The 19,565-nt window shown below is 44.6% G+C and overlaps 1 protein-coding gene across 3 annotated transcripts in view; it reads right to left on the bottom strand.

The window, feature by feature from the left end:
* Window positions 1–19,565, bottom strand: part of SCNN1B (sodium channel epithelial 1 subunit beta) — a 71,253-nt gene that overhangs the window by 25,719 nt on the left and 25,969 nt on the right. The window lies entirely within an intron of this gene.

The raw sequence follows: 19,565 nt of genomic DNA, 5'->3' as shown, positions 1-19,565 counted from the left end.
CCAGTTGTGACCAGAGCATGGGCACTGGAGACAGGCAGGCTGGCCCTCTCTCCATTCCTCCCCACCTCCCTCCCTTCCGTCTGGCCATTTATCATCCAGCCAGCTGTGTGCTAAGTCACTAAAGTCGTGTCTGATTCTGTGCAACCCCATGGACTGTAGCCCACCAGGCTCCTCTGTCCATGGGATTCTCCAGGCAAGAATACTGCAGTGGGTTGCCATGGCCTCCTCTAGGGGATTTTCTAGACCCAGGGATCAAACCTGAATCTCTTACAACTCCTGCACTGGTAGGTGAGTTCTTTACCATTAGCGCCCACCCCAAAACCTTTATTAAGTGCCTACTGAATGCCAGGCACTTAATTAGCCCCCCTGAACTCAATGATGAACAAAATGGACATGGTTTCTTCCCTCTGGGAATTTCCAGCTTGGTGGACAAGTTACTTAAACCCTCAACTTCTTAGGTTCTCTGTGTGCAAAATGGACAACTGTACCTAGTTTTTACACAATTGTGAGAGTTGAAATTGACTGATGCCTACAAGGTGCTAAACACAGTGCCCAGCACAGACCAAGTGCTCAGTATGTTGGCGACCTTTCCAGCAGCTGTTGGTGCTGAGACAGACGTCAATCATATAACCCATCAGAATGCGTAGTTAGGAAACGTGACAGGAAGGATGGGGACCCTGAGTGCTCAGAGGCAGGAGACGGCGGTGGTTAAGAATGAGGACTCTGGAGCGAAATGCCTGGCTCTGAATCTCGGCTCTGCTACTTTCTAGCTGTGTGACTTTTGATCACATCACTTTCTCAGTGGCTCAGTTTCCTCCCCTTATAAAATGGAGATAATAACGGTCCCCACCTCACAGGGCTGCTGTGAAGACTGAAATGAATGAAAATACAGAGTCTCAATTAAGGCCTGGCACCTAAGCGTCAGCTACCATCATTACAAATAAATATCACTCCTGCTAAATCTCGGAGTGAGTTCTTGGAGGAGTTGAAGGGGAGGACAGGAGAGGGGGGGTGGTGGACAGAGGGCAAGGCCTTGTGGGCCATGCTGAGGATTGGGGTTTCAGCGGAGGTGAGATGCTGTCAACTCTGCAGTGTGAAGAGACCGCCCAGCTGCTTGGTGGAGACGGACGGGAGTCGGGTGAGGGCGGCCCCGGTGCACTGGGGCTAGCTGAGGTTCGTCCAGCGATGGTAAACCTTCTGAGACTACTTCCCACCTGTGTGAGTAGACAGGGTTCTTGGGACGTTAACCAAGAAACTTGTCAAAGAGCCTGGCAGATGATGGCTTCTTAGGAAATACCTGCTTCCCCCTTCCTTCTTCCCAGATACAGAGCTGGAACCTGCTGCAGGAACACCCCAGCCCCATCCCTGGAGCCCCAACAGGCCAAACTTCCTTTGTGAAGTTGTCCTGGCTGGCATGACCGCTGCCCTCGTCTCAGAGCCTCTGTCTCTCTGGGGGCTCTGCGGTGGGCAGGGTGGTGCCTGCTTCCCAGAACCCCCTCCCCTGGCTCTGATGTTCCCACGTGAACCCCTCCCCCAGGCTCAGTGGGTGTGGGTGGCCAGGCCACCATGTCTAGCTCTGGGGCAGGGGTCTCGCATGACCCCAGTGTGGACCATTGGAATTCAGTTCTGTTACTTTATACTGGAGTAACTGAGGAAGCGTGGGCTTGCCAGGTGGTTCAGTGGGTAAAGAATCTGCCTGCAATGCAGGAGATGAAGGAGATGTGGGTTCAGTCCCTGAGTCAGGGAGATCCCCTAGAGGAGGGCATGGCAACCCACTCCAGTATTCCTGCCTGGAGAATCCTCCCCCTGGACAGGGGAGCCTGGTGGGTTACAGTCCATCGGGTTGCAAAGAGTTGGATGTGACTGAAGCGACTGAGCATGCGTGCATCCAACTGAGGAAGCAACGTCCCTTTTAGCTAAGACTATGAAGCCGGTGGTATTTGGCATCACAAATGGGGAGACTGCCTGAAAAGAAAGCTAACACAGGGGAAAGCAGAGCCATGAGACAGATTTCTGACAACATCATTTGAACACCTGGATCCAGCCATTGCTGAAGCCATTTATTCCTGGACTCAGCAGATACGGGAACCAGTACATTTTCTTTCTTACTCATGCTGATGCAAACTGGATGTCTGTCATTTGCAACCAGTCGAGAAAGAAATTCTCCTCATTCTACTCTGTGTCAAACTTACTCGTCCTGTGGCTTGTAATTCTCTTGACGTCATAAGCCTCCTGAGGGTAGCAGCGTTGAATTCCCAGCAAGCCCAGCACAATGCCTGGGACACCACTGAATATTGAAACGAATGATGCCAGACCTTGATATCTACACAGAGATCTTAAACTTACCCAAGCATGCTCACTGCTGACCTAATTTTCTGACACAGTAACACTCCTCACCTTCCTGGCCAAAGCACTAAGGGCTGTACTCGCTAACTCCAGTTTCTGCTCTCTGATGGGATTCAAACTCCATGTGCCTCTCCAGGCCATCATGGCTATAGGACAGATGAACACAGACCAACCCAACCCCTCTTTTTTCCAGAGAGCCACCCCCTGCTCTGGCATAATAAAGTAATAATAATTATAATAACAACTACGAGAATAACATCAAAATACTGAGTATTTACCATGGTACAGACACTGCAATGTGCTTCTTATGTTACTTCATTCCTATATATTATAATCCACAACCCTAAACCTGGAAAGAACTGGGGCTTTGTCTGTCTTGTATGGTCCAGCACCCCAAGGCCCAAGAGGTGAAGAGCACATTAGGCTCCAATAAAAAGTCGTGGAAGAAATCGATCCAGGGTCTCTCTAATATCTACTCTCGTGCATTCTCCATTAACCATTCTGATTCGGTCAAGAAGAAAGTCTTAGGTCACTAACATCCATCTGAAAGTGAAAGTGTCAGTCGCTCAGTCGTGTCTAACTCTGCGTCCCCATGGACTGAAGCCCACCAGGCTCTTCTGTCCATGGAATTCTTCAGGCAAGAACACTGGAGTGGGTTGCCATTCCCTTCTCCAGGGGATCTTCCCGACCCAGGGATCAAACCTGGGTCTCCTGCATTGCAGGCAGATTGTTTTCCATCTGAGCCACCAAGGAAGCCCATCCATCTAAGCCCCTCTAATCTCCCAGCTTGACAATGAGACCTCAAGCTCAGAGCCTTGTCAGGCAATGGTGGTGGTTGTTGAGTCGCCAAGTCGTGCCCTACTCTTTACCACCCCATGGACTGTGGCTGCCAGGCTTCCGTGTCCTTTGCCATCTCCTGGAGTTTGCTCAGTCAAACGTATCTGGTATCAACAACCTTCTGTGTTCACTGGGCTTCTTTTTAAGAGGGATCTTCTGTTAATAAGCAAGAGACACTGGCTTTTGCTTTAGGTTCATAGGTACACGTAAGTTTAAAAAAAAGAGAGAAATTGATTAAAAAATATTGATTAAACAATAGTATTACATGCAACAAGAACTGTGAGTGGTAGGTAAATAACAGAAGTTTGTTGAGTACTGTCTTATCACCTAACTAGTCTGGGACATTAGCCAAGTTAAAATCAATAAATGCTATAAATAACTTTATGTTGCTCTTGTCAGATTTTACCTCCAGGGTGATAGATGGTCTGTGTTTGGAATGTATACACAGCTTGTGTAGAAAGGTTTGAATTAGTTTACAGCTTAAACCAACCCAAACAAGCCAAGCAGAGACCAAGTCCAGGTATGAACTTGGGAAGAGCGGACGCCGTCGGTCATACTTCAAGAGTCACAGATTATTATCTACACCTTGTCCCTGAACTTGTGGCAAACATTCCTGGCAGCAAATGCAGAAACAATAAATGCTGTGTACAATCATTTCTGTTTTCTTCTAAGAGAAAACATCTGCTCACTTTCAGACACAAATTGCACTTGAGATTTGACTCAGTGTCCTAGGGGATGGATAATGGGGAGCCCAGTGTGTGTCTCTACTCATTATTTTGACAAAAGACACACAAATATTGATAGTATTTAGTATGGTCAATTCTTCTGAACCTTCCATTCACTGCTGCAAATGGATGACCCATGAGCCGCATTGGGTTTGCAAAACTTTTTATTGTTGTTAGCACGTGCATGCATGCTTAGTTGCTCAGTCGTGTCCGACTCTTTGCAACCCCGTGAACTGTAGCCCTCCAGGCTGCTCTTTCCATGGGGATTCTCCAGGCAAGCTTACTGGATGGAGTGGGTTGCCATGCCCTCTTCCAGGGGATCTTCCCTACTTAGGCATTGAACCCAGGTCTCCTGCATTTCAGGAGGATTCTTTACCATCAGAGCCACAAGGGAAGCTGCACAGTATTTTTTAAAATATACAATTTCCTTTTGTAAATAACAGTTTTGTTGAGATAGAATTCATGTACTATCTAACTCATCCATTTAAAGTGTAGCTTCAGTGGATTTTAGTATATTCACAGAGTTGTTCATCCATCACAATATATTGTAAAACATTTTCATCTCCCCCCGGAAGAAACTGTACCCATCACCAGTCACTCCCCACTCCTTCCTCTACCCTACCCCACGTCCAGGCAACCACTAATCTACTTTCTGTCTCTACAGATTGCTTATTCTGGACATTTCATATAAATGGAACTATATATTATCTGGCATTTTGTGACTGGTCTTTCACTTAGCATAAAGTTTTAATTTTCATGATGCCCAGCTTGTCTATATTTCCTTTATTGTTTATGCTTTGGTGTGGTATCTAAGGATTCATTTCCTAACTCAAGGTCATAAAGAATCATTCCTATGATTTTTTCTAAGAGTTTTATAGTTTTAGATCTTACATTGAGGTCTTTGACCCAGTTTGAATTAATTTTTGTATATGGTGTGAGGTAGGGATTGTTTCATTCTTTTGCATGAGGATAACCACTTATGCCAACACCAAGACTATCCCTTCCCCTATTTAACTGTCTCAGTGACCTTGGTGTTTTGTTAAAAAAATTATTTAATTTAAAGAAAACTTATTGGGAAGTGGGAGGGAGGTTTAAAGTGGGAGGGGACATGTGTATGGCTGGGAGGGGACATATGACTTATGGCTGATTCATGTTGATATATGGCAGAAACCAACACAATACTGTAAAGCAATTATCTTCCAATTAAAAATAAATTAATTAATTAAAAAATAAAGAAAACCTCAGTAAGTGGAGATACTCATGGATCAGAAATCTCAATATTGATGTCAATTAACCTCAAATCAATCTCAAGAATTAATCCAATTTAAATCAAAATCCCAGCAGACACTATGTAGAAATTGACAAGCTGGTTCCAAACATTACATGGAAAAGTAAAAACACTAAAATAGAAAAAAAAAAAAAACTTTTGAAAAAGAACAAAGTTGAAGGACTTAACTTACTATAAACTACAGTAATCAAAACAGTGTGAAATTGGTGTGATGATAGGCATACTAATAGACATATTAGTCGATGGGATAGAATAGACTCTAGAAATAGACCTACAAAGGTGCCAAGGTAATTCATGCAGAATGGATAACCTTTTCAACAGAATATGCTGCAATAATGGATATCTTCATTAAAAAAAGGAATCTCAACTCCTACTTCACACTAAATACAAAAGATTGACTTGAAATGGATCTGAGACCTAAATACAAGTGCTAAAACTGCAAAACATCCAGAGAAAGTACAAGAGAGAAATCGGCGCAATCCTGGGGTAGGCTAGAGACCTTTTAGATAGAACACTAATATTATGAATAATAAAAGAAAAATATTGTCCTTTATTAACTAATTAGTTCTTCTACTTTTCAAAACACTTTCAAGGAAATGCAAGAGTAAGTCACGGGGAGAAAATCCTTGTATGTATGACAAAGAATTTGTATTTAGAATACGTAAACAATCCCTACAACTCCACAATAAGACAATCCCTCCCCTCCAAAAGGGAAAGAGATTTTAAAAAAATCTTTCATAAAAGAAGATATATGAATGGCTCATAAGTGTCTGAAAAGATGCCTAACATCATTAGTCACTGGGAAAATGCAAATCAAAACCACAGTGGGATGCCATTTCCCACCCACTAGAAGGACTGACAGTATCTAGTGTTAGTGAAGATGTGGAGGAATCAGACTCTCCTACATGAGTGGCTGGAATGCAAAATGGTACAGTCACTCTGGAAAACTTTGGCAGTTTCTCATAAAGTTAAATGGGCACTGGTCACATGACCTTGCAGCTCCCCTCTTATTTGTCCAAGAAAACCGATAACATATGCTTACACAATGATGTGCACATATATACTCACAGCAGACTTGTTCATTAATAATCCGAAACTGGAAACGAGCAACTGTCCACCAACTGGTGAGTGAATAAGCTGTCGCATATCCATACAATGGAATACTATTCAGTAATGAACGAAACCAACTACTGATACATACAATGACATGGATGGATATTTTTTTAAAAAGCTATTATGCTGAGAGAAAGAAGCTGGACTCAAAATGGGTATATACCGTACAATTCTATTTATATGAAGCCCTGGAAAATACACAACTAATCTACAGTGATAGAAAGCAGATCAGTGATTTTCTGGGCCTGATAGGAATAGTGGATCCACCCAAAAAATAAACCAGGGAACTTTTTGGAGGTGATGCAAGTATTCTATATCTTGAGTGAGATGGTGATTAATTAGATTTATGCATCTGTAATAACTCATCAAATGCTATACTTGAAATGGAAGTCTTTTGTCAGTAAATTACATCTAAATAAAGTTTTAACAAAACACTTGAGTCCATGCCATCTTAAAACTATGCAAGTTCACATTTTTTAACTTGAAAACTTAAACTTTAACTTGTTTTGTTAAAACTTTCTTTAGATGTAATTAAAATCTAGATTTTCTTCAACTTTTGAAAAATCAGAAAGATCTGATAATTGTCCCCACATGGCAGTTTCTTCTGGAAAAGCTCTCCTTAGACTGTGCTCCCCAGTTCACCCCAGTTCTCCCCATTCTTCATTTTTTTATACTCAGCTCAGCTCACTTCATTCTTTTTTTAATTCCCTGCCTTGGCTTATGTGGACATCTGACTTTGTGACCCCTATAAATTGTAGGTCAGATGCTATCATTAAAATCCCCTGTACTTAATTTTGTAGCAAAACCTCAATTATCCAAGATTATCAGGGAATAAGAGTTCTGGGTAGCTGGATTTTTATAGTTAATTGAAGGTTAACCTGAAAATGGATTGGACTCGATATTGAAAAAAATCTTTCATGTTTCTGCCTCTGTAGCCACAGGGCATGACTGACTCTTTGTTCTTGAGAACTTAGCCAGGTCAGAGCGATTGACGGGGCTCACTGCACCAGGCTGGAGAGGGTGAAGGAGAGTTTTAGGGGGGCAGTTGGAATAGCTCCAGGGACCAGGACATCCCCTGGATGTCATTTTGTTCATAAATGCAAATGTGTCCATTCCAGATACCTAGATTTTGGCCTCTAAATACCATTCTCGACTAAAAGGAATCAGGGCTTCTTAGAAAAACTGCTGACATGAGTTTTGATGGAGGAAATGTACAAGATGAGCCTGAGATCTCTTACCATACCAGAAAACAAAAGAAGCTATCAAAGACTACTTGTGGCTGTTGTTACTAAATTGTATCCGATTCTTTTGTGACTCTGTGGACTACGGCCTACCAGGCTCCTCTGTCTATGCGATTTCCCAGGCAAGAATGCTGGTGTGGGTTCCCATTTCCTTCTCCAGGGGATCTTCCCGACCCAGGGATCGAAACTGTGTCTCCTGATTTGGCAGGTGAACTTTTTACTATTGAGCAATCAGGGAAACCCCATCAAAGATTACTGGGGTGGGTCAAAAGGACTCCTTGAAGGGAGTTTTACTGGCAAAGATGGGACAATTTGAACATCTCTAAAAAGAAAGTATAGGATTAATTGAAATATATTAAATGCATAAAAACCCATGAGTTCATAATAATACTGAGAAAAAGAGGGAGTAAGTAGAACATTAATGTTATAAATGTCATTAATAAATGGGTCCCCTACAGGTTGTACCTACATTCGGGGCACTAGCAGATATTATATGTTCCATAAATTCCTTAATTTTCTGCAAGGATCTGTAAAGTTGAAAACCCAGCCTGTTTCTGTATGGTCCTCAGGCTCAGAATACTTCTTATGTTTTCAACGCATGCATGCATGCTAAGTTGCTTCAGTCGTGTCCAACTCTGTGCAACCCCATAGACAGCAGCCCACCAGGCTCCTCTGTCTACAGGATTCTCTAGGCAAGAATACTGGAGTGGGCTGCCATTTCCTTGTCAGATGTTTTCCAAGAGTTAAAAAAAAAAAAAAAAAGAACATGCAGTGTCTGTGGCCCACAACGCCTTAACTATTAACTATGTCTGGCCCTTTACAGAAAAAAAATTTGTCAAAACCTGATTTACTGTGTCCTATATGTTTGCATTAAATAAGAAGAAATCCTTAAACTGGGTTTTCATATAAGTATTTGTAAGTTTGATTTCATTATTTGGCCCCCAAATACCTGCTAATTCAATGTTTCCCAAATGTCAATGATTTGCACACCACCCGAACGATTTTTGCTAAATCCCTATAGCACTTGTATCATTATTCACTTAATATATAACATCATCTGAGTTCACCTTTTTTCCTTGAAAAAATTCACCCTCATCCTAAGCAACACTATGCCCGTGGATGTTTGATGTGCTAAGCCATTTCTTTCTTAATACATGTTAGAATAGTTCTATGATTTTAAAAAGGGTTCCTCTGAAAAGATTAAAACCATCTTCCTTGTGACTCTGGAGAGAATGCTCTATTAACTGTTTTCTGCCCACTTGAAGCACACTCTGTTTCTCAAGCACTTCCTCCTGTGTCTTTCAGATATGTTGGGGTAGCCAGAATTATGCCCATTTCACAGAGAAGGTAACCGGAGTACAGAGGCACCTACGGTCACAGTGAGTCAGGCAGATCTGGAAATAGAAACCCGGTCACCTGCCTTCCAGGCACCTCTCACCACACGCTAGATGGGATCTCTTGCTTCTGCTCTGGTGGGTGCTGGGAAAGCCTGCAACGTAGCAATAGGCTGTCTCCTCTGTGCACTTACGCACCTCCTTCACCACAGGCCTCTAGGGGTCCTTCCATAAAGCCAAATGAGGCAGTGTGGTTGCTAAGATAAAACTTTAAAACAGTGGCTCCAGGGTGGGATTGGGGGGAGCTGTGGGTGGGGGTGGCAAAGAGGGAGGGGTAAGAGAGGGGAAGAGGATTAAAAGGAACAAACTACTAGGTGTAAAATAGATAAGATAGGAGGATGGGAATATAGCCAATATTTTATAGTAGCTTTATATGGAGTATAATCTATAAAAATATTGAATCACTATGCTGTATACTTGAAAGTGAAAGTGAAGTCACTCAGTCGTGTCCGATTCTTTGCGACCCCATGGACTGTAACCCACCAGGCTCCTCTGTCCATGGGATTCTCCAGGCAAGAGTACTGGAGTGGGTTGCCATTTCCTTCTCCAGGGAATCTTCCCGACCCAGGGAATCGAACCTGGGTCTCCTGCATTGTAGGCAGATGCTTTACTGTCGGAGCCCCCAGTGAAGTCACTGTATACTTGAACCTAGTCTAATAATGTAAGTCGACTGTACTTCAATAAAAAAAAAATGTGGCCCCTCCAGTTCTCCAGGAGAGACGGATGCAATGGTCCTATTTGAGCTGCTCAGAGATGGGGAATGCTGCCAAGGTCTATCATTAAGAGATAAGAAAGAGCAGAGGCGCATCTGTAGAAAAAAGAGAGCTAGCAGAGAGATATTCAGTTGTGTGTGCACAACCCACCTCCAAGGGGACACACAACAAAGTCCTGACATAAACTGGGGGCTTCCCTGGTGGTCCAGTGGTTAAGAAACTGTCTTGCAATGGAGGGGACACCAGATCAACCCCTGGTCTGGGAAGATCCCACATGCCCTGGGGCAAGTAAGCCCATGGGCCACAACTACTGAGTCCACCTGCAGCAACGACTGAAGCCTGTGGGCTCCAGAGCCCGGGCTCTGCAACAAGAGAGGCCCCGGCAGTGAGAAGCCGGCACACGACAAGCCGAGAGTAGCTCCCTCTCTCTGCAAGGGAGCAAGCCTGCATGCGGCAAGGAGCATGTGGCGCAACCAGAAATAAGTAAATTAATTCATTTAAAAAAGAAAAGAAGGGGAACTGTGTGGTTGGGGGCACAGGCAGGGACGGAGGCTTTTAAAAATTGATGCAGCGGGGGAAGGTGAAGGTGGGATTAATTGAGAAAGTAGCATTGACATATATACACTATCCTGTGTAAAATAGTTAGTGGGAAGTTGCTAAATAACACAGGGAGCCCAGTCTGGAGCTCTGTGATGACCTAGAGGGGTGGGATGGGGGAAGAAGAGGGAGGCTCAGGAGGGGAGCGAGATATATATATACACACAGAGATATATATATTTATATATACATATATAGATATATATATATATGTGTAATTATGACTGATTTGAGTTGTTGTACAGCACAAACCGACACAAAATTGTAAAGCAACTTTCCACCATTAAAAATAAATAAAATTAAATTTTAAAAATGAGTTACTTCTTTGGCATCTTTTATAAAACTTAACATTCAAAAAACTAAGATCATGGCATCCAGTCCCATCACTTCATGACAAATGATGGGGAAACAATGGAAACAGTGATAGACTTTATTTTCTTGGGCTCCAAAATCACTGCAGATGGTGACTGCAGTCATGAAATTAAAAGACGTTTGCTCCTTGGAAGAAAATCTATGACAAACCCAGACAGCATATTAAAAAGCAGAGACATTATTTTGCCAACAAAGGACTGTCTAGTCAAAGTTATGGTTTTTCCAGTAGCCACCTATGGATGTGAGAGTTGGACCATAAAGAAGGCTGAGTGCCAAAGAACTGATGCTTTTAAACTGTGGTGTTGGAGAAGACTCTTGAGAGTCCCTTGGACTGCAAGGAGATCCAACCAGTCCATCCTAAAGGAAATCAGTCCTGAATATTCAATGGAAGGACTGATGTTGAAGCTGAAACTCCAGTCATTTGGCCACCTGATGCGAAGAGCTTACTCATTTGAAAAGACCCTGATGCTGGGAAAGATTGAAGGCAGAAGGAGAAGGGGATGACAGAGGATGAGAGGGTTGGATGGCATCACTGATTTAATGGACATGAGTTTGAGCAAGCTCAGGGAGTTGGTGATAGACAAGGGAGCCTGGCGTGCTGCCGTCCATGGGATTGCAAAGAGTTGGAAACGACTGAGTGACTCAACTGAACTGAACTGATATTTTGGACCATATCAATGTCTAATCTATTCATTTGTGCAGTCAGGATATATTTATTAAGCACCTACTGTGTGCTCAGCACTGTTCTAGGCATCCAGAATCCATCAGTAAACAAACAGTAAAGAAATCTCTGCCTTTGTATAGCCTACATGCTCCCAGGGGGCAGAAAAAAATATTTAAAGAAGCAATTTAAAAATTTAAGCTATTGGAGTTAAGTGTAAAAAAAAAAAATCAGTATGGCAACCATTCCATTCACAAAGATGAAAATATTTCGTAATACCAGGTATTGACTAAGGCTACATGCCGATGGGGTCTAAGCTGGGGCAGTCACTAGAGAGTAGTCTGGCAGTCTCTATTGCATTTAAAATGTGATAGCCAGGACATAACAGATGCACTTCTTGTGAATGTGTCCCTATATGCACTTGTATGCATGGTTGCTCACGTGCATGTGTGCATGCGTGCACATACACACAGGAAGGACAGCGATTGCAACACTGTAATACCCTCAAACTAGAAAGAACCTAACCATCCAGAGTGAAAAGCTGCTGGAGGGTGCATGGGGTACCAGCTGCTAACCACAAGAGCTATGGGAGCAAAGCAAGGAAGAACAGGCTTATTATGGGATTTGGGTGCAGAAAAAGGCTGGACTAGAGCAGTTCCGACAGGTGTTCCTGGACTGAGTGCTTCAGGTGAGCTAAAGAGTTGATGTTCTTGATCTTTGGAAGACGGGTCTGGCCTGGAGCTGCAGGAGTATCCACCCCCATCACCAGCAGGCATAAGACGCCTTGCCTCTTTACCTCTGTGCTGGATACAAACATGTTCATTCTCTATGTTCCACGAGAAGTTGGAAGGCCCTGATTGAGAAGCACTTTCATGTTCATTCTAGCCCTGAAATGCTAAGAATTTATGGCTCTGTCATGCTAAGGTCACGTCTGAGTCCTCCATCTCCTCTGCTATGGTGTTGAGGCAGTGACCATACTCCTGCACCCTGTGGAGATGCCCTTTGCAGGGTTGCTGCCCCACGCTTGGGGGAGGTGTCTGGGGGTGGTGTGGGGGGTGCTGTACGTGTCCCACTGTTTCACTCCAGGTGGGGTGATGGTGGAGTCACCCCCTCATCCTACAGGGCAGGGCAATGACAGATTCCCACCCACAACACTGATGAGCAAACCCTGGGGTTTTGACAGGCCACCAGTTGCCCAATGTTAAGGATCCAGAAGGGGCTTACGTTCTCATCAGGGTCAGAACGGGGAGGGCTTGGGACTCAGTCCCCAGTTAGGGTCTGGCTCTGTTACTTCCTCCAGTGGGCAGGGGCTCAATTAATGGCAACAAAGAGGTTGGCCTTTTAGAGCCTTAATTTTCTCACCTGTGAGTTAAAGTATTAGTCGCTCACTTGTGCCGAACTCTGCAACCCCATGGACAGGCTCCTCTGTCCATGGAATTCTCCAGGCAAGAATACTGGAGTGGGTTGCCGTCTCCTTCTCCAGGGGATCTTCCCGACTCAGGGATCAAACCTGGGTCTCCTGCAGTGCAGGCAGATTCTTTACTGTCTGAGCCACAGGGAAGCCCATTTCTCATCTGTTTAGTGGGGATAACAGTACTTGTGCTTTCTCGATTGTTGTCAGGATTCAATGAGATAATATGTGGGAAGCACTTTGCACAGTGCCTGCACATAAGAAGTCTTGATAAATGGTAAATGCTATTATTATTTTATGCAAGGAGCGGGAGAAAGAAATGGCAACCCACTCCAGTATTCTTGTCAAGAGAATCCTGTGGACAGAGGAGCCTGGTGGGCTGCTGTCCACAGGATCGCATAGAGTCGGACATGACTGAAGCGACTTAGCACACATGCATGCATTGGTTAAGTAAATGGCAACCCACTCCAGTATTCTTGCCTGGAGAATCCCCGGGACAGAGGAGCCTGGTGGGCTGCTGTCTATGCAGTCGGCACAGAGTCGGACACGACTGAAGCGACTTAGCAGCAGCAGCATGCAAGGAGCAGAATCATTCCGAATTAACCAGAGTATTCAGCCTGAGTTGTTGAGACTGTCTTTTGTAGGGAAATGGCCAGCTTAGAAGGGGCTCCCAGGCTCTGCTTCCTGTGGGACTGAGTCCTTTCCTGACAGGGAAATCCCATGGTCCCCAAGGTCTCTACTGATCCCCAAAGACCGCAGAGTTGGCAGCGGGCTTTCCCAGACAATTCCTATGAACAGCTGCACCTAAACCCAGGCTGCCTGGCACTGGCAGCCATGTACACGGCGCATGTACACAGACCGTGAATACTGGCCACTGGGAAGACCACCTTCTACGCTTGTCCCATATGGAGCTGGGGGTCCCTCCCCGAAATACAGCCTTCATCTCCTCAGCAGGTGCTAGTCCTGGCATGCCTCTCTGAGGGACAATGGGAAGTCTGAGGAATCAAAAACATCTCTGTGTGGTACTTCCCTGGTGGCACAGTGGATAAGAATCTGCCTGCCAATGCAGGGGACACAGGTTTGATCCCTGGTCCGGGAAGATTCCACACGTTGCGGAGCAACTGAGCCCATGTACCCCAACTACTGAGCCTGTGTGCCTGGGGCCTGTGCTCTGCAACAAGAGAAGCCACTGCAATGAGAAGCCCACACACTGCCACAACACACTGCCCCCGTTCCCCACAACTAGAGAAAGCCCGCACAAAGCAATAAAGATCTAACACGGAAAAAAATTAATTAAAAAAAAAACGGCTCCTTAAAAGAAAACAAAAACCTCTGTGCTTCTGACTCTGACCTTATGGGTTACCCTATAAAGCCCTTAATTCACACCCGTGGTGGTGTAGATTCATTCTATCCCTCTGCATGGCCATGGCCAACCCACAAGGATGCAGGTGGCAAGGCAGAACCCAGAGCTGGAGTCGAGCATCCCGTCCTCCTGTGCTAGCTCTAAGCTATCCTGGGAAAGAAGTGGTAAGGCGGTCCCTGCTGCATCGAGCTGGGGGACAGGGGGCCCCCACCCCATGCACCTCCCTCCCTTCACCTTTTTTAAAAACCTGGGACATCCTGCAATGATTCAGGTGCCAGCACTCTCTCTCTGTCTCCAAGCAAAATCAACCCATCTTCCTGGAAGAGGCCAATTAAAACATGGACTTTGTCATCTGGGGTGTCGGGAAGGGAAGGGAGCCCGTTAAGCACTGAACACGGCCCAGGAGGAACAGGGACAGAGCGATGACCCTGACAGAGCCAGAGTGGCAAAGCGTGTAGTCAGACGCTGTTGTCATCTTCACCCTAACCCCACGCCAGGCTCCATCATGCCTACCTACTAGTTTGAAGTGGCCCTGCTGTGCCAGTCGGGCTGGTCCTGGGCTGAAAGATGAGTAATCATGTCAGATTAGCCCTCAGAGCCAGGGAAGAACACTGGCCACACCTTACAGGGACCAGGGCCCTTAGAAAACCTGGTCTGGTCTCCAGATGTGAATCCATGATGGAGGTCCCCTACTCCAGCCAGCTCTATGGAGGTTCCGGAGCACAGCAGACCTCACTGTGCAGAGGTCAGCACGACCACACACCCTTGCCCCTCAGGGACCATGTGAAAAGCAGGTTGCAGGATCCAAAAGCAAGAAGGGCATTTGGGAGGAAACACTTTTTTCAATGGTTCAGGGTGGACTGATGCTCCTGATGGAAATGAGGCATCTATGGCCTCAAGAATGGCTGCTGATACCTGCTTTTCTCCCTAACCACCAGGGGAGCGAACGGGATTGAACAGGTGGGGCCTGCTCACTTTGGAGGATGGGTTAAGAGTCGCTGAAGTCCAGTCTATGCTCCACGTGCCCAATTGTGAGCCCCTACGAGCTACATCTTTCAGTGTCCTATCTTTTTGCCTTTTCATACTGTTCATGGGGTTCTCAAGGCAAAAATCCTGAAGTGGTTTGCCATTCCCTTCTCCAGTGGACCACATTTTGTCAGAACTCTCCACCATGACCCGTCCATCTTGGGCGGCCCTACACTGCACGGCTCATAGTGTCATTGAGTTAGACAAGGCTGTGGTCTGTGTAATTAGATTGGTTAGTTTTCTGTGACTGTGGTTTTCAGTCTGTCTGCCCTCTGATGGAGAAGGAATAAGAGGCTTATGGAAGCTTCCTGATGGGAGAGACTGACTGAGGGGGAAACTGGATCTTGTTCTGATGGGCAGGGCCAGGCTCAGTAAATCTTTAATCTAATTTTCTGTTGATGGGTGGAGCTGTGTTCCCTCCCTGATATTTACCTGGGGCCAAAATATGGTGGAGGTAATGAAGACAATGGTGACCTCCTTCTAAAGGTCCCATGCATGTGGATGTGACTGATGATGGAAGCAAGGTCTGATGCTGTAAAGAGCAATATTGTGTGGGAACCTGGAATGTTAGGTCCATGAATCAAGGCAAATTGGAAGTGGTCAAACAGGAGATGGCAAGAGTGAATGTCGACATTTTAGGAATCAGTGAACTAAAATGGACTGGAACGGGTGAATTTAACTCAGATGGCCATTATATCTACTACTGTGGGCAAGAATCCCTTAGAAGGGATGGAATAGCCATCATAGTACTTGGATGCAATCTAAAAAAACAACAGAATGATCTCTATTCATTTCCAAGGCAAACCATTCAATATCACAGTAATCCAAGTCTATGCCCCAACCAGTAATGCTGAAGAAGCTGAAGTTGAATGATTCTATGAAAACCTACAAGATCTTCTAGAACGAACACCCAAAACAGATGTCCTTTTCATTATAGGGGACTGGAATGCATAAGCAGGAAGTCAAGAAACACCTGGAGTAACAGGCAAATTTGGCCTTGGAGTACAGAATGAAACAGGGCAAAGGCTAATCAAGTTTTGCCAAGAGAATGCACTGGTCATAGCAAACACCCTCTTCCAACAACACAAGAGAAGACTCTACACATGCACATCACCAGACGGTCAACGCTGAAATCAGAATGATTATATTCTTTGCAGCCAAAGATGGAGAAGCTCTACACAGTCAGCAAAAACAAGATCGGGAGCTGACTGTGGCTCAGATCATGAGCTCCTTATTGCCAAATTCAGACTTAAATTGAAGAAAGTAGGGAAAACCACTAGTCCATTCATGTATGACCTAAATAAAATCCCTTATGATTATACAGTGGAAGTGAGAAATAAATTTAAGGGACTAGATCTGATAGAGTGCCTCATGAATGATGGATGGAGGTTTGTGACACTGTATAGGAGGCAGGGAGCAATGCAAAAAAGCAAAATGGATGTTTGAGGAGGCCTTACAAATAGCTGTGAAAAGAAGAGAAGCAAAAAGCAAAGGAGAAAAGGAAAGATATTCCCACTTGAATGCAGAGTTCCAAAGAATAGCAAGGAGAGATAAGAAAGCCTTCCTCAGCAATTAATGCAAAGAAGTAGAGGAAAATAACAGAGTGGGAAAGACTAGAGATCTCTTCAAGAAAATTAGAGATACCAAGGGGACATTTCATGCAAACATGGACTCAATAAAGGACAGGAATGGTATGGACCTAACAGAAGCAGAAGATATTAAGAAGAAGTGGCAAGAATACACAGAAGAACTGTACAAAAAAGATCTTCATGACCCAGATGATCACAATGGTGTGATCACTCACCTAGAGCCAGACATCCTGGAATGTGAATTCAAGTGGACCTTAGAAAGTATCACTATGAACAAAGCTAGCAGAGGTGATGGAATTCCAGTTGAGCCATTTCAAATCCTAAAAGATGATGCTGTGAAAGTGCTGCACTCAATATGTCAGCAATTTGGAAAACTCAGCAGTGGCCACAAGACTGGAAAAGGTCAATTTTCATTCCAATCCCAAAGAAAGGCAATGCCAAAGAATGCTCAGACTACCACACAACTGCACTGATCTCACACGCTAGTAAGGTAATGTTCAAAATTCTCCAAGCCAGGCTTCAATAGTACATGAACCGAGAATTTCCAGATGTTCAAGCTGGTTTTAGAAAAGGCAGAGGAACCAGAGATCAAATTGCCAACATCCACTGGATCATTGAAAAAGCAAGAGAGTTCCAGAAAAACATCTATTTCTGCTTTATTGACTATGCCAAAGCCTTCAACTGTGTGGATCACAATAAACTGTGGAAAATTCTGAAAGAAATGGGAATACCAGACCACCTGACCTGCCTCTTGAGAAATCTGTATGCAGGTCAGGAAGCAACAGTTAGAATTGGACATGAAACAACAGACTGGTTCCAAATAGGAAAAGGAGTACATTAGGGTTGTATATTGTCACCCTGCTTATTTAACTTATAAGCGGAGTACATCATGAGAAACGCTGGGCTGGTGGAAGCACAAGCTGGAATCAAGATTGCTGGGAGAAATATCAATAACTTCAGATATGCAGATGACAGCACCCTTATGGCAGAAAGTGAAGAAGAACTAAAGAGCCTCTTGAAGAAAGTGAAAGAGGAGAGTGAAAAAGTTGGCTTAATAGCTCAACATTCAGAAAACTAAGATCATGGCATCTGGTCCCATCACTTCATGGCAAACAGATGGGGAAACAGTGGAAACAGTGGCAGACTTTATTTTTTGGGCTCCAAAATCACTGCAGATGGTGACTGCAGTCATGAAATTAAAAGATGCTTTCTCCTTGGAAGGAAAGTTATGACCAACCTAGACAGCACATTAAAAAGCAGAGACATTACTTTGCCAACAAAGATCTGCCTAGTCAAGGCTATGGTTTTTCCAGTAGTCATGTATGGAAGTGTGAGTTGGACTGTAAAGAAAGCTGAGCACCAAAGAATTGATGCTTTGAACTAAGGTATTGGAGAAAACTCTTGAGAGTCCCTTGGACTGCAAGGAGATCCAACCAGCCCATCTTAAAGGAGATCAGTCTTGAATATTCATTGCAAGGACTGATGCTGAAGCTGAAACTCCAATCCTTTGGCCACCTGATGCAAAGAGCTGACTCATTTGAAAAGACCCTGATGCTGGGAAAGATTGAAGGTGGGAGGAGAAGGGGACGACAGAGGATGAGATGGTTGGATGGCATCACCAACTCAATGGACATGAGTTTGAGTAAACTCCAGGAGTTGGTGATGGACAGGGAGGCCTGGTGTGCTGCAGTCCATGGGGTTGAAAAGAGTAGGACATGACTGAGTGACTGAACTGAACTGAAGGAGCTGCATCTGGGCAGAGGGGCACTTTTTTCTAATTTACTCGGAAGCATCATATGAGCTTAAAGGGGAGGTCCTGCCAAACTGGCCCAGAGCCAGTCACCACCATTTGGCTCAGCTCGGCCATGCGTGTTTCTGTACTTCCCTGGTGGCTCAGAGGTTAAAGTGTCTGCCTACAATGCAGGGGACCCAGGTTCGATACCTGGGTCGGGAAGATCCCCTGGAGAAGGAAATGGCAACCCACTCCAGTATTCTTGCCTGGAAAATCCCATGGAGAGAAGATCCTGGTAGGCTACAGTCCATGGGGTCACAAAGAGTCAGACAAGCCTGAGCAACCACTTTTCATTTTCACTTTGGCCATACTTTCAAAAGAAGAGTCTCTGATGCTTTGGCTGGAATGTGAGGGTGAATTTCCTCCAATACAGGGGAAAATCTAATAAGGAGAGTTTTCAGTAAAGACGCACTCACAGCTCGCCATATAGTAGAGCAGCTCAGGACTTTTGTGCTGAAGCCGAGCTTTGGGTTTGAATCCACGTGTGCTGTGCAACCTTGGGCAAGCTACATGCTGTCTCTGTGCCTCCATCCCCTCATCTGAATACCAGGGACAATATTACACCTACCTCTGAGGGTGCTTAGAACAATGCCTGGTTCACAGCAATATAATGATATTAAGCACACCAGCACTTAATAGCTTTAGCCAAGGATCTATGCAAGTGAAAAAAAAAAGATTGTTTTCCAAATAGGAAAAGAAAATTGCAACATTTAAAACAAATGGAATGGTAAAACAAATGTTTGCAACATGGAGGTCAAGCAGAGACATGCCATTCAACTCTTAGGTGAAAGTGAAGTTGCTCAGTCCTGTCCAAGACTCTTTGCAACCCCACCGACTGTAGCCTACCAGACTCCTCAGTCCACAGAATTTTCCAGGCAAGAATATTGGAGTGGGTTGCCATTTCCTTCTCCAGGGGATCTTCCCCTTAGGTAGTGATATGCAAATAATATGGGAACTTTTTTTTTTGATAATGAAAGAAATAAAAATCATGAAAGAAAATGACCACAAGAATGAGGAACCTTAGTCTGCACTTATTCTTTAAGCTTTGGTACATCCTGAGGGCACAGACTGGGGGCCCCCTCTCCTTGTGATGATCT

The sequence above is a fragment of the Odocoileus virginianus genome, chromosome 33 (genome assembly GCF_023699985.2).
Source record: "Odocoileus virginianus isolate 20LAN1187 ecotype Illinois chromosome 33, Ovbor_1.2, whole genome shotgun sequence".
NCBI lineage: Eukaryota > Metazoa > Chordata > Mammalia > Artiodactyla > Cervidae > Odocoileus > Odocoileus virginianus.
Note: the sequence above shows the minus strand (reverse complement) of the source record. Positions and strands in the feature narration are given on the sequence as shown.